The sequence below is a fragment of the Eschrichtius robustus genome, chromosome 1, assembly GCF_028021215.1.
Source record: "Eschrichtius robustus isolate mEscRob2 chromosome 1, mEscRob2.pri, whole genome shotgun sequence".
Taxonomy (NCBI): Eukaryota; Metazoa; Chordata; class Mammalia; order Artiodactyla; family Eschrichtiidae; genus Eschrichtius; species Eschrichtius robustus.
Window position 1 is genome coordinate 144,991,212 of NC_090824.1, and position 23,176 is coordinate 145,014,387.

The window sequence follows — 23,176 nt, forward strand, 5'->3', positions numbered from 1 at the left end:
TCACTGGGTGGTATCGACCTTTCCCTCGCTGCGCCCGTGGACCCTCCTCAAGCCTGCGTGTGTTCTCTCACCCGAGCCAGGTGGAATGCCAGGGAAAGAATGCCAGCAGCAGCCTGGGGCCATCCGTATAATCCCTGATACCCGTTGAAAGGAGGACGGCGTGGCAAGGCGAGGCCAGGCGAAGGAGTCTCGGAGGGGTCCTGGCGTGCATTCCATGAGGATCCTGCTTTAACCCTTGTTGCGTTAAGCGACACTTCTTTACTAAACCTAAAGGTTTGGCGACGGGAACGTGTGCACCGGGGCTACACCCTCACCTTCTGGTCTTTTCTCGGGGAACACGAGCTTAGATGCCCTGAGAACTGGCTGCATTTCCTGACCCATGGCTCGGCTCTGGCCACTTCTGTACGCTGATATGATTCAGCTCGCTGGCCGTCCCATGGTGGAATCTGCAACTTTGCATGTCCAACGTTTGAGCATGTGCTTCGATCGATGATGACTCCCACAAGTGCATTCCTTGGAAATCTGAAGAAAATGAGGGAGAAATCCCTACCGTCTCCTCGTTGGAACTGAGGTCCAGCACGTGGCTCCCAAAAGGAAAGTAGGGAGAGGTTCACATTGCATTTGCGGCCGTGGGTGTCCACAGCCACGTTGTTCAGGTTGAGGGTTGTGGTCATCTCATGGGGAGAAGAGCCATTGGGAAAGGAGCCTGGGATGCCAATCCAGGCGGGAAGGCGTGGGACAGCGTGCCGTCTCTGGGTTCCTTGTTCTAGCCAGGACTGCTGTCCCCTGCCACGGTTCAGCATGCAGGTAGGAGAGGAAGCGTGCGCCACTGCTGGTTCTGCCACCTGCGCTTGAGTTCTACAGGCTGCCCCCACCTGCTGGTCATTGCCTTGTGGCCTCAAAGAAACAGAAGTCTGTAGGCTCAGGGTCAGAACAGGATTCCAGGCCTAGGGCAGGCTTCTTTGTCATGTTCTGCTTGGGAGACCATATGCAATTTAGGTTTCTCCTGATGAGGGGAGAAATCAAATGGGCCACTGTTCCTGGGAGTTTAGGCAATCTGATGGCTCCTCCGCGGGTTGTGTCCTGCTTGTGTGTGCTGTGTGAAGGGGCTGGAAAATGCCTTAGTCAAGCTTGGTCATGGCAAGCTTCCTTGGTGAGGGGTGGCTCTGGCATCTTGCCGTGACACGTTGGGATCCCGGTGGAGAGAGATTAAGGTAAGGCGAGTGAAAGAGAGACGTGAGATGGCTGGCTAAGCCCACAGGTTTACTGGTGGGTGGATAGATCGACGGTGGCCATGGGGTTCCCGGAACACATTTGGGATTCCCTCAGGAGCATCTGGAGGCACGTGTAGGGAGAGAATACGGGAGCACATTTGTGGACTGTCCCGCCTCTTTCCTCTCCTTGGCCGATTTGCTTCATGGCGGGTCCTTGTCCAGCGAAAGGTTGCCTTCATGGCACAGTGTGGTGTCTTCTCATGGGGGCCGATTTGGAGGCCTTGGGGTGTTTTGTCCCTGTCTGGCCACGTTCCCCCTGTGTTGAAGACGTGAAGGTGTTCCTGAGGACAGCCAAGCATCATTTCTCTACCCGGCCCACATAGCGTTCCCTGAGGATTGGAGCTCTACCAGGAGGTCATTGGGCGCAACCATGCAGAAACAAGGGAGTCGGCTGCCAAGGAAAGGCTACAGTTTTAAGGGCAGGAGAGGATGTGTGGCGTGGGTGTTATTTTTCCTGCCACCCGCTGGTGCGTCGAGACTGTGGTATCCGGCGAGCCTGGCCACAGGCCAGACAAGTCATACCGGTTCAAGTGTCTAGGCTGTTGTCTGGGTTCTCTCGTTGCATGGCTGTGGGTAACAAGTTGCTTGCAGAGTACCTGGGCCTCACGGTTTCCCCAATGTCACGTCACTGATGGTCCCAGAGTGTGAAAGTACCAGACACCACTGCAAGTTACACCATTGCTGCAAGGGTTTCCCCGCCGCGTTGAGCATCGGAATGGTTCCCATGCCATTAGCTTTGTGTGTGGGCCAAGGGTAGGTTGCCAGTCTTGGCAGCAGGCCAGGAAGTATGGCTACAGGTGAATCTCCATTGTTCAGTCCAGGAGTTCCTCTGGTGTGTTTTGTCACCGGTCCCTACAATCTGCTTTTGTGGGAGGTCGTCCCATTTGGCCAAGGGCCGTTCCCTTGTGGAAGATCTCAGGGACCACATTTCCCCTTGAGGGAGAGTCCACTGCGTGGAAGCGTATGCGCCAGGAGTGGTTTGGTTCCCCAGAGGGCAGTGGCTCTCACGCTGAGTAATCCCATTTCCCCTAAGGCTGTCTCAGCGGTTGAGGGTGACATCCCTATGCTGTGTCGGTGGGGAGGCGGCTCAGGCGGGGAAGTTCAAGGCCCATACCAGGGGTTTGATGGACGGCCGTGCTCTTTGTGTTGATGCCCGTGCACTCTGAAGGCATCCGTGCCACGAAGCATTCACGTTTGGCTGTGGACACACAGACATGATGGGCTGCAAATGAAATGTTGAGGGGAGATAGAGCGCACATCGCTGGGCGGTATCACCCTTTGCCTCTGTGCCCCCGTTCACTTTTCTCAAACATCCCTGTGTTCTGTCACACTGAGGCAGGTGGTGGAGTGCCCGGGAACAAACACCTGCAGCAGCATGGAGCCCTCTGTATAGTCCATGGTACCTGGAGAAGTGAGGACAGTGTGGCAAGTTGAGGCAAGTCGAGGCAAAAGAGTCTCAGAGTGATTTTGGCGTGAAGTACTTGAGGATCCTCGTAGGAACCTTGTGCTGGTGAGTGGAAATTCTTTGCAGAAACCTAGATGTTTGGCCACGGGGACTTGTGCCCTGAGACTACACCCTCACCTTCTTGGCTCTTCCAGTGGCACCCGAGATGCGATGCCATGATCCTTAGCTCCATTGGCAGCCCCGTGGGTCGGCTCTGGCCGCTCCTGACTGCTGACATGATTGAGATCGTTGGCTGCCCTGCGGTGGAGCCTGCAACTTTGAACGTGCAGCCTTTGAGCAGGTGGATTGATGATGACTCCCATAAATGCACTGCTTGGCACTCTGAACCAATGAATGGGTCTCAGGTTTCTCCGCAGTCATGTCACTGACGGGCCCGGGGGCGAAAATACAAGGCGCCAGGGCAAGTTACCCAGTTGCTGCAAGGGTTTGCCCTGCCAGTTTGGGCATTGGAATATCTCCAATGCCAATAGCTTTCTGTACGACCCAAGGGCATCGCCTCTGGCTTGACAAGGTTCCTGGTAGAAACCTTGTGGGGGTAAACGGAACTTCTTTGAAGAAACCTAGATGTTTGGCCACGGGGGCTTGTGCGGCGAGACTACACCGTCACATTCCGGGCGCTTCCTGGGGCACCCGAGCTCCGATGCCCTGAGACTTGGGTGCACTTTCTGCCCCGTGGCTCGAGTCTGGCCGCTCCCTACTGCTGAGAGGATTGAGCTTGCTGACAGTCCGCGACTTTGCACGTCCAGCCTTTGAGCAGCTGCGTGGATCGGTGATGACTCCCATAAATGCATTCCTTCGAAATCTAAACAAAATGAATGAGCAATACCTACCATCTTCTCATCCTAACTGAGGTCCAGCACGTGGCTCCCAAAGGAAAATTAGGGAGAGGTCCATGTCGCATTTGCTACCGTGGGCTCGCGCAGCAACATTGTTCAAGTTGAGGGTGGCGGGCTTCTCGTGCAGAAAGAGCCATGTGGAGAGGAGCCTGGGATGTCCATCTACGTGGGAAGGCTAAGGACAACTTGACGTCTCTGGGCACCTGAGTCTAGCCAAAACTGCTATCCCCTGCCGCGGTCAGCATGCGGGTATGAAAGGAAGCATGAGCCACTGGTACTCCTCTGGCTTGCCCTCGAGACCTACAGGCCACCCTCGAGCTCAGGTCGTTGCCTTGTTCCCGCAAGGAAACAGAAATCTCTGCACTCAGGGTCAGAGAAGGAGTCCTGGCCAGGCCAGGCTTCTATGTCATGTTCAGCTTGGGAGGTGGGATGTAGTTTACGTTTGCCCTGATGGTCAGGGGAAATCAAATGGGCCACCGTCCCACGGATTTGGGCGACGCTGTTGGCTCCTCCTTGGGTTGTGTCCTGCTTGTGTGTTGTGTGTGGAGAGGTTGGAAAATGCCTTAGGCAAATCCAGGGGACATCAAGCTACTTAGGTGAGGGGTGGATTCGTTTGGGTCCTGGTGGAGAGAGGAAGGCAAGGCGAGCGGGAAATACACGTGAGAGTGTTGGCTAAGCCCACAGGCTTACTGTTGGGTGGATAGATGGTCGGTGGACATAGGGTTCCCGGAAGTCTTTTGGGATATCTTCAGGAGCATTTGGAGTCCCGTGTAGGGAAGGAATACAGGTGCACATTCATGGACCATCCCAACCTTTTCCTCTCCTTTCTCAATGTGCTTCACGGCGGGTCCTTGTTCCAGTGAATGGTGCCTTCACGGCACAGTATGGTGTCTTCTCACTGGGCCCGATTTGGAGCCGTTGGGATGTTTTGTCCCTGTGTGGCCTCCTTGCCCCTATGTTGAGGATGTTAAGGTGTTCCTTAGGACAGCCCAGCGTCATTGCTATACCCAGTCGGCATAGCATTCCCTGAGGTTTGGAGCTCTCCCCGGAGGTCTTTGGGCCCAACCATGCAGAAAGAAGCGAGTTGGCTGCCAAGGAAATGCTACAGGTTTAAGGGCTGGAGTGAAAGTGTGCTGCAGGGGTCATTTTGTCCTGCCGCCTTCTGGTGCTGCGAGCCTGTGATCTCCAGCATGCATGGCTTCAAGCCAGAGAAGTCATGCCGGTTCAAGGGTCCAGGATGTTGGAGGCGTTCCCTCATTGCACGGCTGTGGGTGACACGTTGGTTCTGGAGGACCTGGGTCTCATGGTTTCTCCAAGGTCTTGTCCTTGAAGGGAAGAAAGACAATGTGCAAGGTGCTACGATAAGATACCCAGTTGCTGCAAGGGTTTGCCCCGCCACTTTGGGCATTGGAATGGCTCCCTTGCCATTAGCTTTGGTGGCGGTCCTAGGAAGTTCCTCTGGCTTGGCAGGAGACCAGGAAGTATGCCTGCTGGTGAGTCTCCCTTGATCAGTCCAGGCGTTCCTCAGGTGCCCTTTGTCACGGGTCCCTACGAGCCGCTTTTGATGGAGGTCGTCATATTCGGCCAAGGGCCCTTCCCTTGTGGAAGATCTCTCCCCTTGAGGGTGTGTCCACTGTGTGGAATCATAAGTGCCAAGGGCGTGTTTGTTGCCAAAGAGGGCACTTGTTCTTAGGCTGAGGGGGCACAGTTGTCCTGAGGGTGTCTCAGGGGATCAGGAAGACATCGTTTTGCTGTGATGCAGGGCAGATTGCTCAGGAGAGGAATTTCAGGGCCCGAGGCCAGGGTCTTGTTGGTCGGCGGCGCTCTTTGTCCTGATGGCCGCACGCTCTGTAGGCGCATGTGCCACGATGCTTTCACGTTTGGGTGCATACACACAGGCAAGATGGACAGCAAATGAAATGTTGAGGAGAGATAGAACACACATCACTGGGTGGTATCGACCTTTCCCTCGCTGCGCCCGTGGACCCTCCTCAAGCCTGCGTGTGTTCTCTCACCCGAGCCAGGTGGAATGCCAGGGAAAGAATGCCAGCAGCAGCCTGGGGCCATCCGTATAATCCCTGATACCCGTTGAAAGGAGGACGGCGTGGCAAGGCGAGGCCAGGCGAAGGAGTCTCGGAGGGGTCCTGGCGTGCATTCCATGAGGATCCTGCTTTAACCCTTGTTGCGGTAAGCGACACTTCTTTACTAAACCTAAAGGTTTGGCGACGGGAACGTGTGCACCGGGGCTACACCCTCACCTTCTGGTCTTTTCTCGGGGAACACGAGCTTTGATGCCCTGAGAACTGGCTGCATTTCCTGACCCATGGCTCGGCTCTGGCCACTTCTGTACGCTGATATGATTCAGCTCGCTGGCCGTCCCATGGTGGAATCTGCAACTTTGCATGTCCAACGTTTGAGCATGTGCTTGGATCGATGATGACTCCCACAAATGCTTTCCTTGGAAATCTGAACAAAATGAGGGAGAAATCCCTACCGTCTCCTCGTTGGAACTGAGGTCCAGCACGTGGCTCCCAAAAGGAAAGTAGGGAGAGGTTCACATTGCATTTGCGGCCGTGGGTGTCCACAGCCACGTTGTTCAGGTTGAGGGTTGTGGTCATCTCATGGGGAGAAGAGCCATTGGGAAAGGAGCCTGGGATGCCAATCCAGGCGGGAAGGCGTGGGACAGCGTGCCGTCTCTGGGTTCCTTGTTCTAGCCAGGACTGCTGTCCCCTGCCACGGTTCAGCATGCAGGTAGGAGAGGAAGCGTGCGCCACTGCTGGTTCTGCCACCTGCGCTTGAGTTCTACAGGCTGCCCCCACCTGCTGGTCATTGCCTTGTGGCCTCAAAGAAACAGAAGTCTGTAGGCTCAGGGTCAGAACAGGATTCCAGGCCTAGGGCAGGCTTCTTTGTCATGTTCTGCTTGGGAGACCATATGCAATTTAGGTTTCTCCTGATGAGGGGAGAAATCAAATGGGCCACTGTTCCTGGGAGTTTAGGCAATCTGATGGCTCCTCCGCGGGTTGTGTCCTGCTTGTGTGTGCTGTGTGAAGGGGCTGGAAAATGCCTTAGTCAAGCTTGGTCACGGCAAGCTTCCTTGGTGAGGGGTGGCTCTGGCATCTTGCCGTGACACGTTGGGATCCCGGTGGAGAGAGATTAAGGTAAGGCGAGTGAAAGAGAGACATGAGATGGCTGGCTAAGCCCACAGGTTTACTGGTGGGTGGATAGATCGACGGTGGCCATGGGGTTCCCGGAACACATTTGGCATTCCCTCAGGAGCATCTGGAGGCACGTGTAGGGAGAGAATACGGGAGCACATTTGTGGACTGTCCCGCCTCTTTCCTCTCCTTGGCCGATTTGCTTCATGGCGGGTCCTTGTCCAGCGAAAGGTTGCCTTCATGGCACAGTGTGGTGTCTTCTCATGGGGGCCGATTTGGAGGCCTTGGGGTGTTTTGTCCCTGTCTGGCCACGTTCCCCCTGTGTTGAAGACGTGAAGGTGTTCCTGAGGACAGCCAAGCATCATTTCTCTACCCGGCCCACATAGCGTTCCCTGAGGATTGGAGCTCTACCAGGAGGTCATTGGGCGCAACCATGCAGAAACAAGGGAGTCGGCTGCCAAGGAAAGGCTACAGTTTTAAGGGCAGGAGAGGATGTGTGGCGTGGGTGTTATTTTTCCTGCCACCCGCTGGTGCGTCGAGACTGTGGTATCCGGCGAGCCTGGCCACAGGCCAGACAAGTCATACCGGTTCAAGTGTCTAGGCTGTTGTCTGGGTTCTCTCGTTGCATGGCTGTGGGTAACAAGTTGCTTGCAGAGTACCTGGGCCTCACGGTTTCCCCAATGTCACGTCACTGATGGTCCCAGAGTGTGAAAGTACCAGACACCACTGCAAGTTACACCATTGCTGCAAGGGTTTCCCCGCCGCGTTGAGCATCGGAATGGTTCCCATGCCATTAGCTTTGTGTGTGGGCCAAGGGTAGGTTGCCAGTCTTGGCAGCAGGCCAGGAAGTATGGCTACAGGTGAATCTCCATTGTTCAGTCCAGGAGTTCCTCTGGTGTGTTTTGTCACCGGTCCCTACAATCTGCTTTTGTGGGAGGTCGTCCCATTTGGCCAAGGGCCGTTCCCTTGTGGAAGATCTCAGGGACCACATTTCCCCTTGAGGGAGAGTCCACTGCGTGGAAGCGTATGCGCCAGGAGTGGTTTGGTTCCCCAGAGGGCAGTGGCTCTTACGCTGAGTAATCCCATTTCCCCTAAGGCTGTCTCTGCGGTTGAGGGTGACATCCCTATGCTGTGTCGGTGGGGAGGCGGCTCAGGCAGGGAAGTTCAAGGCCCATACTAGGGGTTTGATGGACGGCCGTGCTCTTTGTGTTGATGCCCGTGCACTCTGAAGGCATCCGTGCCACGAAGCATTCACGTTTGGCTGTGGACACACAGACATGATGGGCTGCAAATGAAATGTTGAGGGGAGATAGAGCGCACATCGCTGGGCGGTATCACCCTTTGCCTCTGTGCCCCCGTTCACTTTTCTCAAACATCCCTGTGTTCTGTCACACTGAGGCAGGTGGTGGAGTGCCCGGGAACAAACACCTGCAGCAGCATGGAGCCCTCTGTATAGTCCATGGTACCTGGCGAAGTGAGGACAGTGTGGCAAGTTGAGGCAAGTCGAGGCAAAAGAGTCTCAGAGTGATTTTGGCGTGAAGTACTTGAGGATCCTCGTAGGAACCTTGTGCTGGTGAGTGGAAATTCTTTGCAGAAACCTAGATGTTTGGCCACGGGGACTTGTGCCCTGAGACTACACCCTCACCTTCTTGGCTCTTCCAGTGGCACCCGAGATCCGATGCCATGATCCTTAGCTCCATTGGCAGCCCCGTGGGTCGGCTCTGGCCGCTCCTGACTGCTGACATGATTGAGATCGTTGGCTGCCCTGCGGTGGAGCCTGCAACTTTGAACGTGCAGCCTTTGAGCAGGTGGATTGATGATGACTCCCATAAATGCACTGCTTGGCACTCTGAACCAATGAATGGGTCTCAGGTTTCTCCGCAGTCATGTCACTGACGGGCCCGGGGGCGAAAATACAAGGCGCCAGGGCAAGTTACCCAGTTGCTGCAAGGGTTTGCCCTGCCAGTTTGGGCATTGGAATATCTCCAATGCCAATAGCTTTCTGTACGACCCAAGGGCATCGCCTCTGGCTTGACAAGGTTCCTGGTAGCAACCTTGTGGGGGTAAACGGAACTTCTTTGAAGAAACCTAGATGTTTGGCCACGGGGACTTGTGTGGCGAGACTACACCGTCACATTCCGGGCGCTTCCTGGGGCACCCGAGCTCCGATGCCCTGAGACTTGGGTGCACTTTCTGTCCCGTGGCTCGAGTCTGGCCGCTCCCTACTGCTGAGAGGATTGAGCTTGCTGACAGTCCGCGACTTTGCACGTCCAGCCTTTGAGCAGCTGCGTGGATCGGTGATGACTCCCATAAATGCATTCCTTCGAAATCTAAACAAAAAGAATGAGCAATACCTACCATCTTCTCATCCTACCTGTGGTCCAGCACGTGGCTCCCAAAGGAAAATTAGGGAGAGGTCCATGTCGCATTTGCTACCGTGGGCTCGCGCAGCAACATTGTTCAAGTTGAGGGTGGCGGGCTTGTCGTGCAGAAAGAGCCATGTGGAGAGGAGCCTGGGATGTCCATCTACGTGGGAAGGCTAAGGACAACTTGACGTCTCTGGGCACCTGAGTCTAGCCAAAACTGCTATCCCCTGCCGCGGTCAGCATGCGGGTATGAAAGGAAGCATGAGCCACTGGTACTCCTCTGGCTTGCCCTCGAGACCTACAGGCCACCCTCGAGCTCAGGTCGTTGCCTTGTTCCCGCAAGGAAACAGAAGTCTCTGCACTCAGGGTCAGAGAAGGAGTCCTGGCCAGGCCAGGCTTCTATGTCATGTTCAGCTTGGGAGGTGGGATGTAGTTTACGTTTGCCCTGAAGGTCAGGGGAAATCAAATGGGCCACCGTCCCACGGATTTGGGCGACGCTGTTGGCTCCTCCTTGGGTTGTGTCCTGCTTGTGTGCTGTGTGTGGAGAGGTTGGAAAATGCCTTAGGCAAATCCAGGGGACATCAAGCTACTTAGGTGAGGGGTGGATTCGTTTGGGTCCTGGTGGAGAGAGGAAGGCAAGGCGAGCGGGAAATACACGTGAGAGTGTTGGCTAAGCCCACAGGCTTACTGTTGGGTGGATAGATGGTCGGTGGACATAGGGTTCCCGGAACTCTTTTGGGATATCTTCAGGAGCATTTGGAGTCCCGTGTAGGGAAGGAATACAGGTGCACATTCATAGACCATCCCAACCTTTTCCTCTCCTTTCTCAATGTGCTTCACGGCGGGTCCTTGTTCCAGTGAATGGTGCCTTCACGGCACAGTATGGTGTCTTCTCACTGGGCCCGATTTGGAGCCGTTGGGATGTTTTGTCCCTGTGTGGCCTCCTTGCCCCTATGTTGAGGATGTTAAGGTGTTCCTTAGGACAGCCCAGCGTCATTGCTATACCCAGTCGGCATAGCATTCCCTGAGGTTTGGAGCTCTCCCCGGAGGTCTTTGGGCCCAACCATGCAGAAAGAAGCGAGTTGGCTGCCAAGGAAATGCTACAGGTTTAAGGGCTGGAGTGAAAGTGTGCTGCAGGGGTCATTTTGTCCTGCCGCCTTCTGGTGCTGCGAGCCTGTGATCTCCAGCATGCATGGCTTCAAGCCAGAGAAGTCATGCCGGTTCAAGGGTCCAGGATGTTGGAGGCGTTCCCTCATTGCACGGCTGTGGGTGACACGTTGGTTCTGGCGGACCTGGGTCTCATGGTTTCTCCAAGGTCTTGTCCTTGAAGGGAAGAAAGACAATGTGCAAGGTGCTACGATAAGATAACCAGTTGCTGCAAGGGTTTGCCCCGCCACTTTGGGCATTGGAATGGCTCCCTTGCCATTAGCTTTGGTTGCGGTCCTAGGAAGTTCCTCTGGCTTGGCAGGAGACCAGGAAGTATGCCTGCTGGTGAGTCTCCCTTGATCAGTCCAGGCGTTCCTCAGGTGCCCTTTGTCACGGGTCCCTACGAGCCGCTTTTGATGGAGGTCGTCATATTCGGCCAAGGGCCCTTCCCTTGTGGAAGATCTCTCCCCTTGAGGGTGTGTCCACTGTGTGGAATCATAAGTGCCAAGGGCGTGTTTGTTGCCAAAGAGGGCACTTGTTCTTAGGCTGAGGGGGCCCAGTTGTCCTGAGGGTGTCTCAGGGGATCAGGAAGACATCGTTTTGCTGTGATGCAGGGCAGATTGCTCAGGAGAGGAATTTCAGGGCCCGAGGCCAGGGTCTTGTTGGTCGGCGGCGCTCTTTGTCCTGATGGCCACACGCTCTGTAGGCGCATGTGCCACGATGCTTTCACGTTTGGGTGCGTAAACACAGGCAAGATGGACAGCAAATGAAATGTTGAGGAGAGATAGAACACACATCACTGGGTGGTATCGACCTTTCCCTCGCTGCGCCCGTGCACCCTCCTCAAGCCTGCGTGTGTTCTCTCACCCGAGCCAGGTGGAATGCCAGGGAAAGAATGCCAGCAGCAGCCTGGGGCCTTCCGTATAATCCCTGATGCCCGTTGAAAGGAGGACGGCGTGGCAAGGCGAGGCCAGGCGAAGGAGTCTCGGAGGGGTCCTGGCGTGCATTCCATGAGGATCCTGCTTTAACCCTTGTTGCGGTAAGTGACACTTCTGTGCTAAACCTAAAGGTTTGGCGACGGGAACGTGTGCACCGGGGCTACACCCTCACCTTCTGGTTTTTTCTCGGGGAACACGAGCTTTGATGCCCTGAGAACTGGCTGCATTTCCTGACCCATGGCTCGGCTCTGGCCACTTCTGTACGCTGATATGATTCAGCTCGCTGGCCGTCCCATGGTGGAATCTGCAACTTTGCATGTCCAACGTTTGAGCATGTGCTTGGATCGATGATGACTCCCACAAATGCTTTCCTTGGAAATCTGAACAAAATGAGGGAGAAATCCCTACCGTCTCCTCGTTGGAACTGAGGTCCAGCACGTGGCTCCCAAAAGGAAAGTAGGGAGAGGTTCACATTGCATTTGCGGCCGTGGGTGTCCACAGCCACGTTGTTCAAGTTGAGGGTTGTGGTCATCGCATGGGGAGAAGAGCAATTGGGAAAGGAGCCTGGGATGCCAATCCTTTGAGAAGGCGTGGGACACCGTGCCGTCTCTGTGTTCCTTGGTCTAGCCAGGACTGCTGTCCCCTGCCACGGTTCAGCATGCAGGTAGGAGAGGAAGCGTGCGCCATTGCTGGTTCTGCCACCTGCGCTTGAGTTCTACAGGCTGCCCCCACCGGCTGGTCATTGCCTTGTGGCCTCAAAGAAACAGAAGTCTGTAGGCTCAGGGTCGAACCAGGATTCCAGGCCAAGGGCAGGCTTCTTTGTCATGTTCTGCTTGGGAGACCATATGCAATTTAGGTTTCTTCTGATGAGGGGAGAAATCAAATGGGCCACTGTTCCTGGGAGTTTAGGCAATCTGATGGCTCCTCCTCGGGTTGTGTCCTGCTTGTGTGTGCTGTGGGAAGGGGCTGGAAAATGCCTTAGTCAAGCTTGGTCACGGCAAGCTTCCTTGGTGAGGGGTGGCTCTGGCATCTTGCCGTGACACGTTGGGATCCCGGTGGAGAGAGACTAAGGTAAGGCGAGTGAAAGAGAGACGTGAGATGGCTGGCTAAGCCCACAGGTTTACTGGTGGGTGGATAGATCGACGGTGGCCATGGGGTTCCCGGAACACATTTGGGATTCCCTCAGGAGCATCTGGAGGCACGTGTAGGGGAAGAATACGGGAGCACATTTGTGGACTGTCCCGCCTCTTTCCTCTCCTTGGCCGATTTGCTTCATGGCGGGTCCTTGTCCAGTGAAAGGTTGCCTTCATGGCACAGTATGGTGTCTTCTCATGGGGGCCGATTTGGAGGCCTTGGGGTGTTTTGTCCCTGTCTGGCCACGTTTCCCCTGTGTTGAAGACGTGAAAGTGTTCCTGAGGACAGCCAAGCATCATTTCTATACCCGGCCCACATAGCGTTCCCTGAGGATTGGAGCTCTACCAGGAGGTCATTGGGAGCAACCATGCAGAAACAAGGGAGTCGGCTGCCAAGGAAAGGCTACAGTTTTAAGGGCAGGAGAGGATGTGTGGCGTGGGTGTCATTTTTCCTGCCACCCGCTGGTGCGTCGAGACTGTGGTATCTGGCGAGCCTGGCCACAGGCCAGACAAGTCATACCGGTTCAAGTGTCTAGGCTGTTGTCTGGGTTCTCTCGTTGCATGGCTGTGGGTAACAAGTTGCTTGCAGAGTACCTGGGCCTCACGGTTTCCCCAATGTCACGTCACTGATGGTCCCAGAGTGTGAAAGTACCAGACACCACTGCAAGTTACGCCATTGCTGCAAGGGTTTCCCCGCCGCGTTGAGCATCGGAATGGTTCCCATGCCATTAGCTTTGTGTGTGGGCCAAGGGTAGGTTGCCAGTCTTGTAGCAGGCCAGGAAGTATGGCTACAGGTGAATCTCCATTGTTCAGTCCAGGAGTTCCTCTGGTGTGTTTTGTCACCGGTCCCTACAAGCTGCTTTTGTGGGAGGTCGTCCCATTTGGCCAAGGGCCGTTCCCTTGTGGAAGATCTCAGGGACCACATTTCCCCTTGAGGGTGAGTCCACTGTGTGGAAGCGTATGCGCCAGGAGTGGTTTGGTTCCCCAGAGGGCAGTGGCTCTTACGCTGAGTAATCCCATTTCCCCTGAGGGTGTCTCAGCGGGTCAGGGTGACATCCCTATGCTGTGTCGGTGGGGAGGCGGCTCAGGCGGGGAAGTTCAAGGCCCATACCAGGGGTTTGATGGACGGTCGTGCTCTTTGTGTTGATGCCCGTGCACTCTGAAGGCATCCGTGCCACGAAGCATTCACGTTTGGCTGTGGACACACAGACATGATGGGCTGCAAATGAATTGTTGAGGGGAGATAGAGTGCACATCGCTGGGCGGTATCACCCTTTGCCTCTGTGCCACCGTTCACTTTTCTCAAACATCCCTGTGTTCTGTCACACTGAGGCAGGTGGTGGAGTGCCCGGGAACAAACACCTGCAGCAGCATGGGGCCCTCTGTATAGTCCATGGTACCTGGCGAAGTGAGGACAGTGCGGCAAGTTGAGGCAAGTCGAGGCAAAAGAGTCTCAGAGTGATTTTGGCGTGAAGTACTTGAGGATCCTCGTAGGAACCTTGTGCTGGTGAGTGGAAATTCTTTGCAGAAACCTAGATGTTTGGCCACGGGGACTTGTGCCCTGAGACTACACCCTCACCTTCTTGGCTCTTCCAGTGGCACCCGAGATCCGATGCCATGATCCTTAGCTCCATTGGCAGCCCCGTGGGTCGGCTCTGGCCGCTCCTGACTGCTGACATGATTGAGATCGTTGGCTGCCCTGCGGTGGAGCCTGCAACTTTGAACGTGCAGCCTTTGAGCAGGTGGATTGATGATGACTCCCATAAATGCACTGCTTGGCACTCTGAACCAATGAATGGGTCTCAGGTTTCTCCGCAGTCATGTCACTGACGGGCCCGGGGGCGAAAATACAAGGCGCCAGGGCAAGTTACCCAGTTGCTGCAAGGGTTTGCCCTGCCAGTTTGGGCATTGGAATATCTCCAATGCCAATAGCTTTCTGTACGACCCAAGGGCATCGCCTCTGGCTTGACAAGGTTCCTGGTAGCAACCTTGTGGGGGTAAACGGAACTTCTTTGAAGAAACCTAGATGTTTGGCCACGGGGACTTGTGTGGCGAGACTACACCGTCACATTCCGGGCGCTTCCTGGGGCACCCGAGCTCCGATGCCCTGAGACTTGGGTGCACTTTCTGTCCCGTGGCTCGAGTCTGGCCGCTCCCTACTGCTGAGAGGATTGAGCTTGCTGACAGTCCGCGACTTTGCACGTCCAGCCTTTGAGCAGCTGCGTGGATCGGTGATGACTCCCATAAATGCATTCCTTCGAAATCTAAACAAAAAGAATGAGCAATACCTACCATCTTCTCATCCTACCTGTGGTCCAGCACGTGGCTCCCAAAGGAAAATTAGGGAGAGGTCCATGTCGCATTTGCTACCGTGGGCTCGCGCAGCAACATTGTTCAAGTTGAGGGTGGCGGGCTTGTCGTGCAGAAAGAGCCATGTGGAGAGGAGCCTGGGATGTCCATCTACGTGGGAAGGCTAAGGACAACTTGACGTCTCTGGGCACCTGAGTCTAGCCAAAACTGCTATCCCCTGCCGCGGTCAGCATGCGGGTATGAAAGGAAGCATGAGCCACTGGTACTCCTCTGGCTTGCCCTCGAGACCTACAGGCCACCCTCGAGCTCAGGTCGTTGCCTTGTTCCCGCAAGGAAACAGAAGTCTCTGCACTCAGGGTCAGAGAAGGAGTCCTGGCCAGGCCAGGCTTCTATGTCATGTTCAGCTTGGGAGGTGGGATGTAGTTTACGTTTGCCCTGAAGGTCAGGGGAAATCAAATGGGCCACCGTCCCACGGATTTGGGCGACGCTGTTGGCTCCTCCTTGGGTTGTGTCCTGCTTGTGTGCTGTGTGTGGAGAGGTTGGAAAATGCCTTAGGCAAATCCAGGGGACATCAAGCTACTTAGGTGAGGGGTGGATTCGTTTGGGTCCTGGTGGAGAAAGGAAGGCAAGGCGAGCGGGAAATACACGTGAGAGTGTTGGCTAAGCCCACAGGCTTACTGTTGGGTGGATAGATGGTCGGTGGACATAGGGTTCCCGGAACTCTTTTGGGATATCTTCAGGAGCATTTGGAGTCCCGTGTAGGGAAGGAATACAGGTGCACATTCATAGACCATCCCAACCTTTTCCTCTCCTTTCTCAATGTGCTTCACGGCGGGTCCTTGTTCCAGTGAATGGTGCCTTCACGGCACAGTATGGTGTCTTCTCACTGGGCCCGATTTGGAGCCGTTGGGATGTTTTGTCCCTGTGTGGCCTCCTTGCCCCTATGTTGAGGATGTTAAGGTGTTCCTTAGGACAGCCCAGCGTCATTGCTATACCCAGTCGGCATAGCATTCCCTGAGGTTTGGAGCTCTCCCCGGAGGTCTTTGGGCCCAACCATGCAGAAAGAAGCGAGTTGGCTGCCAAGGAAATGCTACAGGTTTAAGGGCTGGAGTGAAAGTGTGCTGCAGGGGTCATTTTGTCCTGCCGCCTTCTGGTGCTGCGAGCCTGTGATCTCCAGCATGCATGGCTTCAAGCCAGAGAAGTCATGCCGGTTCAAGGGTCCAGGATGTTGGAGGCGTTCCCTCATTGCACGGCTGTGGGTGACACGTTGGTTCTGGCGGACCTGGGTCTCATGGTTTCTCCAAGGTCTTGTCCTTGAAGGGAAGAAAGACAATGTGCAAGGTGCTACGATAAGATAACCAGTTGCTGCAAGGGTTTGCCCCGCCACTTTGGGCATTGGAATGGCTCCCTTGCCATTAGCTTTGGTTGCGGTCCTAGGAAGTTCCTCTGGCTTGGCAGGAGACCAGGAAGTATGCCTGCTGGTGAGTCTCCCTTGATCAGTCCAGGCGTTCCTCAGGTGCCCTTTGTCACGGGTCCCTACGAGCCGCTTTTGATGGAGGTCGTCATATTCGGCCAAGGGCCCTTCCCTTGTGGAAGATCTCTCCCCTTGAGGGTGTGTCCACTGTGTGGAATCATAAGTGCCAAGGGCGTGTTTGTTGCCAAAGAGGGCACTTGTTCTTAGGCTGAGGGGGCCCAGTTGTCCTGAGGGTGTCTCAGGGGATCAGGAAGACATCGTTTTGCTGTGATGCAGGGCAGATTGCTCAGGAGAGGAATTTCAGGGCCCGAGGCCAGGGTCTTGTTGGTCGGCGGCGCTCTTTGTCCTGATGGCCACACGCTCTGTAGGCGCATGTGCCACGATGCTTTCACGTTTGGGTGCGTAAACACAGGCAAGATGGACAGCAAATGAAATGTTGAGGAGAGATAGAACACACATCACTGGGTGGTATCGACCTTTCCCTCGCTGCGCCCGTGCACCCTCCTCAAGCCTGCGTGTGTTCTCTCACCCGAGCCAGGTGGAATGCCAGGGAAAGAATGCCAGCAGCAGCCTGGGGCCTTCCGTATAATCCCTGATGCCCGTTGAAAGGAGGACGGCGTGGCAAGGCGAGGCCAGGCGAAGGAGTCTCGGAGGGGTCCTGGCGTGCATTCCATGAGGATCCTGCTTTAACCCTTGTTGCGGTAAGTGACACTTCTGTGCTAAACCTAAAGGTTTGGCGACGGGAACGTGTGCACCGGGGCTACACCCTCACCTTCTGGTGTTTTCTCGGGGAACACGAGCTTTGATGCCCTGAGAACTGGCTGCATTTCCTGACCCATGGCTCGGCTCTGGCCACTTCTGTACGCTGATATGATTCAGCTCGCTGGCCGTCCCATGGTGGAATCTGCAACTTTGCATGTCCAACGTTTGAGCATGTGCTTGGATCGATGATGACTCCCACAAATGCTTTCCTTGGAAATCTGAACAAAATGAGGGAGAAATCCCTACCGTCTCCTCGTTGGCACTGAGGTCCAGCACGTGGCTCCCAAAAGGAAAGTAGGGAGAGGTTCACATTGCATTTGCGGCCGTGGGTGTCCACAGCCACGTTGTTCAAGTTGAGGGTTGTGGTCATCGCATGGGGAGAAGAGCAATTGGGAAAGGAGCCTGGGATGCCAATCCTTCGAGAAGGCGTGGGACACCGTGCCGTCTCTGTGTTCCTTGGTCTAGCCAGGACTGCTGTCCCCTGCCACGGTTCAGCATGCAGGTAGGAGAGGAAGCGTGCGCCATTGCTGGTTCTGCCACCTGCGCTTGAGTTCTACAGGCTGCCCCCACCGGCTGGTCATTGCCTTGTGGCTTCAAAGAAACAGAAGTCTGTAGGCTCAGGGTCGAAACAGGATTCCAGGCCTAGGGCAGGCTTCTTTGTCATGTTCTGCTTGGGAGACCATATGCAATTTAGGTTTCTTCTGATGAGGGGAGAAATCAAATGGGCCACTGTTCCTGGGAGTTTAGGCAATCTGATGGCTCCTCCTCGGGTTGTGTCCTGCTTGTGTGTGCTGTGGGAAGGGGCTGGAAAATGCCTTAGTCAAGCTTGGTCACGGCAAGCTTCCTTGGTGAGGGGTGGCTCTGGCATCTTGCCGTGACACTTTGGGATCCCGGTGGAGAGAGACTAAGGTAAGGCGAGTGAAAGAGAGACGTGAGATGGCTGGCTAAGCCCACAGGTTTACTGGTGGGTGGATAGATCGATGGTGGCCATGGGGTTCCCGGAACACATTTGGGATTCCCTCAGGAGCATCTGGAGGCACGTGTAGGGGAAGAATACGGGAGCACATTTGTGGACTGTCCCGCCTCTTTCCTCTCCTTGGCCGATTTGCTTCATGGCGGGTCCTTGTCCAGTGAAAGGTTGCCTTCATGGCACAGTATGGTGTCTTCTCATGGGGGCCGATTTGGAGGCCTTGGGGTGTTTTGTCCCTGTCTGGCCACGTTTCCCCTGTGTTGAAGACGTGAAGGTGTTCCTGAGGACAGCCAAGCATCATTTCTATACCCGGCCCACATAGCGTTCCCTGAGGATTGGAGCTCTACCAGGAGGTCATTGGGAGCAACCATGCAGAAACAAGGGAGTCGGCTGCCAAGGAAAGGCTACAGTTTTAAGGGCAGGAGAGGATGTGTGGCGTGGGTGTCATTTTTCCTGCCACCCGCTGGTGCGTCGAGACTGTGGTATCTGGCGAGCCTGGCCACAGGCCAGACAAGTCATACCGGTTCAAGTGTCTAGGCTGTTGTCTGGGTTCTCTCGTTGCATGGCTGTGGGTAACAAGTTGCTTGCAGAGTACCTGGGCCTCACGGTTTCCCCAATGTCACGTCACTGATGGTCCCAGAGTGTGAAAGTACCAGACACCACTGCAAGTTACGCCATTGCTGCAAGGGTTTCCCCGCCGCGTTGAGCATCGGAATGGTTCCCATGCCATTAGCTTTGTGTGTGGGCCAAGGGTAGGTTGCCAGTCTTGTAGCAGGCCAGGAAGTGTGGCTACAGATGAATCTCCATTGTTCAGTCCAGGAGTTCCTCTGGTGTGTTTTGTCACCGGTCCCTACAAGCTGCTTTTGTGGGAGGTCGTCCCATTTGGCCAAGGGCCGTTCCCTTGTGGAAGATCTCAGGGACCACATTTCCCCTTGAGGGAGAGTCCACTGCGTGGAAGCGTATGCGCCAGGAGTGGTTTGGTTCCCCAGAGGGCAGTGGCTCTCACGCTGAGTAATCCCATTTCCCCTAAGGCTGTCTCAGCGGTTGAGGGTGACATCCCTATGCTGTGTCGGTGGGGAGGCGGCTCAGGCGGGGAAGTTCAAGGCCCATACCAGGGGTTTGATGGACGGCCGTGCTCTTTGTGTTGATGCCCGTGCACTCTGAAGGCATCCGTGCCACGAAGCATTCACGTTTGGCTGTGGACACACAGACATGATGGGCTGCAAATGAAATGTTGAGGGGAGATAGAGCGCACATCGCTGGGCGGTATCACCCTTTGCCTCTGTGCCCCCGTTCACTTTTCTCAAACATCCCTGTGTTCTGTCACACTGAGGCAGGTGGTGGAGTGCCCGGGAACAAACACCTGCAGCAGCATGGAGCCCTCTGTATAGTCCATGGTACCTGGAGAAGTGAGGACAGTGTGGCAAGTTGAGGCAAGTCGAGGCAAAAGAGTCTCAGAGTGATTTTGGCGTGAAGTACTTGAGGATCCTCGTAGGAACCTTGTGCTGGTGAGTGGAAATTCTTTGCAGAAACCTAGATGTTTGGGCACGGGGACTTGTGCCCTGAGACTACACCCTCACCTTCTTGGCTCTTCCAGTGGCACCCGAGATCCGATGCCATGATCCTTAGCTCCATTGGCAGCCCCGTGGGTCGGCTCTTGCCGCTCCTGACGGCTGACATGATTGAGATCGTTGGCTGCCCTGCGGTGGAGCCTGCAACTTTGAACGTGCAGCCTTTGAGCAGGTGGATTGATGATGACTCCCATAAATGCACTGCTTGGCACTCTGAACCAATGAATGGGTCTCAGGTTTCTCCGCAGTCATGTCACTGACGGGCCCGGGGGCGAAAATACAAGGCGCCAGGGCAAGTTACCCAGTTGCTGCAAGGGTTTGCCCTGCCAGTTTGGGCATTGGAATATCTCCAATGCCAATAGCTTTCTGTACGACCCAAGGGCATCGCCTCTGGCTTGACAAGGTTCCTGGTAGCAACCTTGTGGGGGTAAACGGAACTTCTTTGAAGAAACCTAGATGTTTGGCCACGGGGACTTGTGTGGCGAGACTACACCGTCACATTCCGGGCGCTTCCTGGGGCACCCGAGCTCCGATGCCCTGAGACTTGGGTGCACTTTCTGCCCCGTGGCTCGAGTCTGGCCGCTCCCTACTGCTGAGAGGATTGAGCTTGCTGACAGTCCGCGACTTTGCACGTCCAGCCTTTGAGCAGCTGCGTGGATCGGTGATGACTCCCATAAATGCATTCCTTCGAAATCTAAACAAAAAGAATGAGCAATACCTACCATCTTCTCATCCTAACTGAGGTCCAGCACGTGGCTCCCAAAGGAAAATTAGGGAGAGGTCCATGTCGCATTTGCTACCGTGGGCTCGCGCAGCAACATTGTTCAAGTTGAGGGTGGCGGGCTTGTCGTGCAGAAAGAGCCATGTGGAGAGGAGCCTGGGATGTCCATCTACGTGGGAAGGCTAAGGACAACTTGACGTCTCTGGGCACCTGAGTCTAGCCAAAACTGCTATCCCCTGCCGCGGTCAGCATGCGGGTATGAAAGGAAGCATGAGCCACTGGTACTCCTCTGGCTTGCCCTCGAGACCTACAGGCCACCCTCGAGCTCAGGTCGTTGCCTTGTTCCCGCAAGGAAACAGAAGTCTCTGCACTCAGGGTCAGAGAAGGAGTCCTGGCCAGGCCAGGCTTCTATGTCATGTTCAGCTTGGGAGGTGGGATGTAGTTTACGTTTGCCCTGATGGTCAGGGGAAATCAAATGGGCCACCGTCCCACGGATTTGGGCGACGCTGTTGGCTCCTCCTTGGGTTGTGTCCTGCTTGTGTGTTGTGTGTGGAGAGGTTGGAAAATGCCTTAGGCAAATCCAGGGGACATCAAGCTACTTAGGTGAGGGGTGGATTCGTTTGGGTCCTGGTGGAGAGAGGAAGGCAAGGCGAGCGGGAAATACACGTGAGAGTGTTGGCTAAGCCCACAGGCTTACTGTTGGGTGGATAGATGGTCGGTGGACATAGGGTTCCCGGAACTCTTTTGGGATATCTTCAGGAGCATTTGGAGTCCCGTGTAGGGAAGGAATACAGGTGCACATTCATAGACCATCCCAACCTTTTCCTCTCCTTTCTCAATGTGCTTCACGGCGGGTCCTTGTTCCAGTGAATGGTGCCTTCACGGCACAGTATGGTGTCTTCTCACTGGGCCCGATTTGGAGCCGTTGGGATGTTTTGTCCCTGTGTGGCCTCCTTGCCCCTATGTTGAGGATGTTAAGGTGTTCCTTAGGACAGCCCAGCGTCATTGCTATACCCAGTCGGCATAGCATTCCCTGAGGTTTGGAGCTCTCCCCGGAGGTCTTTGGGCCCAACCATGCAGAAAGAAGCGAGTTGGCTGCCAAGGAAATGCTACAGGTTTAAGGGCTGGAGTGAAAGTGTGCTGCAGGGGTCATTTTGTCCTGCCGCCTTCTGGTGCTGCGAGCCTGTGATCTCCAGCATGCATGGCTTCAAGCCAGAGAAGTCATGCCGGTTCAAAGGTCCAGGATGTTGGAGGCGTTCCCTCATTGCACGGCTGTGGGTGACACGTTGGTTCTGGCGGACCTGGGTCTCATGGTTTCTCCAAGGTCTTGTCCTTGAAGGGAAGAAAGACAATGTGCAAGGTGCTACGATAAGATAACCAGTTGCTGCAAGGGTTTGCCCCGCCACTTTGGGCATTGGAATGGCTCCCTTGCCATTAGCTTTGGTTGCGGTCCTAGGAAGTTCCTCTGGCTTGGCAGGAGACCAGGAAGTATGCCTGCTGGTGAGTCTCCCTTGATCAGTCCAGGCGTTCCTCAGGTGCCCTTTGTCACGGGTCCCTACGAGCAGCTTTTGATGGAGGTCGTCATATTCGGCCAAGGGCCCTTCCCTTGTGGAAGATCTCTCCCCTTGAGGGTGTGTCCACTGTGTGGAATCAAAAGTGCCAAGGCCGTGTTTGTTGCCAAAGAGGGCACTTGTTCTTAGGCTGAGGGGGCCCAGTTGTCCTGAGGGTGTCTCAGGGGATCAGGAAGACATCGTTTTGCTGTGATGCAGGGCAGATTGCTCAGGAGAGGAATTTCAGGGCCCGAGGCCAGGGTCTTGTTGGTCGGCGGCGCTCTTTGTCCTGATGGCCACACGCTATGTAGGCGCATGTGCCACGATGCTTTCACGTTTGGGTGAGTAAACACAGGCAAGATGGACAGCAAATGAAATGTTGAGGAGAGATAGAACACACATCACTGGGTGGTATCGACCTTTCCCTCGCTGCGCCCGTGCACCCTCCTCAAGCCTGCGTGTGTTCTCTCACCCGAGCCAGGTGGAATGCCAGGGAAAGAATGCCAGCAGCAGCCTGGGGCCTTCCGTATAATCCCTGATGCCCGTTGAAAGGAGGACGGCGTGGCAAGGCGAGGCCAGGCGAAGGAGTCTCGGAGGGGTCCTGGCGTGCATTCCATGAGGATCCTGCTTTAACCCTTGTTGCGGTAAGTGACACTTCTGTGCTAAACCTAAAGGTTTGGCGACGGGAACGTGTGCACCGGGGCTACACCCTCACCTTCTGGTTTTTTCTCGGGGAAAACGAGCTTTGATGCCCTGAGAACTGGCTGCATTTCCTGACCCATGGCTCGGCTCTGGCCACTTCTGTACGCTGATATGATTCAGCTCGCTGGCCGTCCCATGGTGGAATCTGCAACTTTGCATGTCCAACGTTTGAGCATGTGCTTGGATCGATGATGACTCCCACAAATGCTTTCCTTGGAAATCTGAACAAAATGAGGGAGAAATCCCTACCGTCTCCTCGTTGGAACTGAGGTCCAGCACGTGGCTCCCAAAAGGAAAGTAGGGAGAGGTTCACATTGCATTTGCGGCCGTGGGTGTCCACAGCCACGTTGTTCAAGTTGAGGGTTGTGGTCATCGCATGGGGAGAAGAGCAATTGGGAAAGGAGCCTGGGATGCCAATCCTTCGAGAAGGCGTGGGACACCGTGCCGTCTCTGTGTTCCTTGGTCTAGCCAGGACTGCTGTCCCCTGCCACGGTTCAGCATGCAGGTAGGAGAGGAAGCGTGCGCCATTGCTGGTTCTGCCACCTGCGCTTGAGTTCTACAGGCTGCCCCCACCGGCTGGTCATTGCCTTGTGGCCTCAAAGAAACAGAAGTCTGTAGGCTCAGGGTCGAAACAGGATTCCAGGCCTAGGGCAGGCTTCTTTGTCATGTTCTGCTTGGGAGACCATATGCAATTTAGGTTTCTTCTGATGAGGGGAGAAATCAAATGGGCCACTGTTCCTGGGAGTTTAGGCAATCTGATGGCTCCTCCTCGGGTTGTGTCCTGCTTGTGTGTGCTGTGGGAA

General features: G+C 55.2%; 9 non-coding genes across 9 annotated transcripts; all 9 read left to right on the forward strand.

Moving 5' to 3' along the window:
- The first annotated feature begins 483 nt into the window (after positions 1–483).
- On the forward strand, positions 484–575 carry LOC137750358 (small nucleolar RNA SNORD116). Its single transcript, XR_011070426.1, has one exon. It is a non-coding gene; the product is annotated as a small nucleolar RNA SNORD116 (small nucleolar RNA).
- Positions 576–3,502: 2,927 nt separating this feature from the next.
- On the forward strand, positions 3,503–3,594 carry LOC137777783 (small nucleolar RNA SNORD116). Its single transcript, XR_011076623.1, has one exon. It is a non-coding gene; the product is annotated as a small nucleolar RNA SNORD116 (small nucleolar RNA).
- Positions 3,595–6,002: 2,408 nt separating this feature from the next.
- LOC137753618 (small nucleolar RNA SNORD116) lies at positions 6,003–6,094 on the forward strand. The gene has a single exon (XR_011071524.1). It is a non-coding gene; the product is annotated as a small nucleolar RNA SNORD116 (small nucleolar RNA).
- A 2,927-nt stretch (positions 6,095–9,021) lies between these two features.
- LOC137751294 (small nucleolar RNA SNORD116) lies at positions 9,022–9,113 on the forward strand. Its single transcript, XR_011070752.1, has one exon. It is a non-coding gene; the product is annotated as a small nucleolar RNA SNORD116 (small nucleolar RNA).
- Positions 9,114–11,521: 2,408 nt separating this feature from the next.
- On the forward strand, positions 11,522–11,613 carry LOC137753625 (small nucleolar RNA SNORD116). The gene has a single exon (XR_011071526.1). It is a non-coding gene; the product is annotated as a small nucleolar RNA SNORD116 (small nucleolar RNA).
- Positions 11,614–14,538: 2,925 nt separating this feature from the next.
- On the forward strand, positions 14,539–14,630 carry LOC137751301 (small nucleolar RNA SNORD116). Its single transcript, XR_011070755.1, has one exon. It is a non-coding gene; the product is annotated as a small nucleolar RNA SNORD116 (small nucleolar RNA).
- A 2,408-nt stretch (positions 14,631–17,038) lies between these two features.
- Positions 17,039–17,130, forward strand: LOC137753718 (small nucleolar RNA SNORD116). Its single transcript, XR_011071558.1, has one exon. It is a non-coding gene; the product is annotated as a small nucleolar RNA SNORD116 (small nucleolar RNA).
- A 2,925-nt stretch (positions 17,131–20,055) lies between these two features.
- On the forward strand, positions 20,056–20,147 carry LOC137750306 (small nucleolar RNA SNORD116). The gene has a single exon (XR_011070419.1). It is a non-coding gene; the product is annotated as a small nucleolar RNA SNORD116 (small nucleolar RNA).
- A 2,408-nt stretch (positions 20,148–22,555) lies between these two features.
- On the forward strand, positions 22,556–22,647 carry LOC137753632 (small nucleolar RNA SNORD116). The gene has a single exon (XR_011071527.1). It is a non-coding gene; the product is annotated as a small nucleolar RNA SNORD116 (small nucleolar RNA).
- Positions 22,648–23,176: the final 529 nt, after the last annotated feature.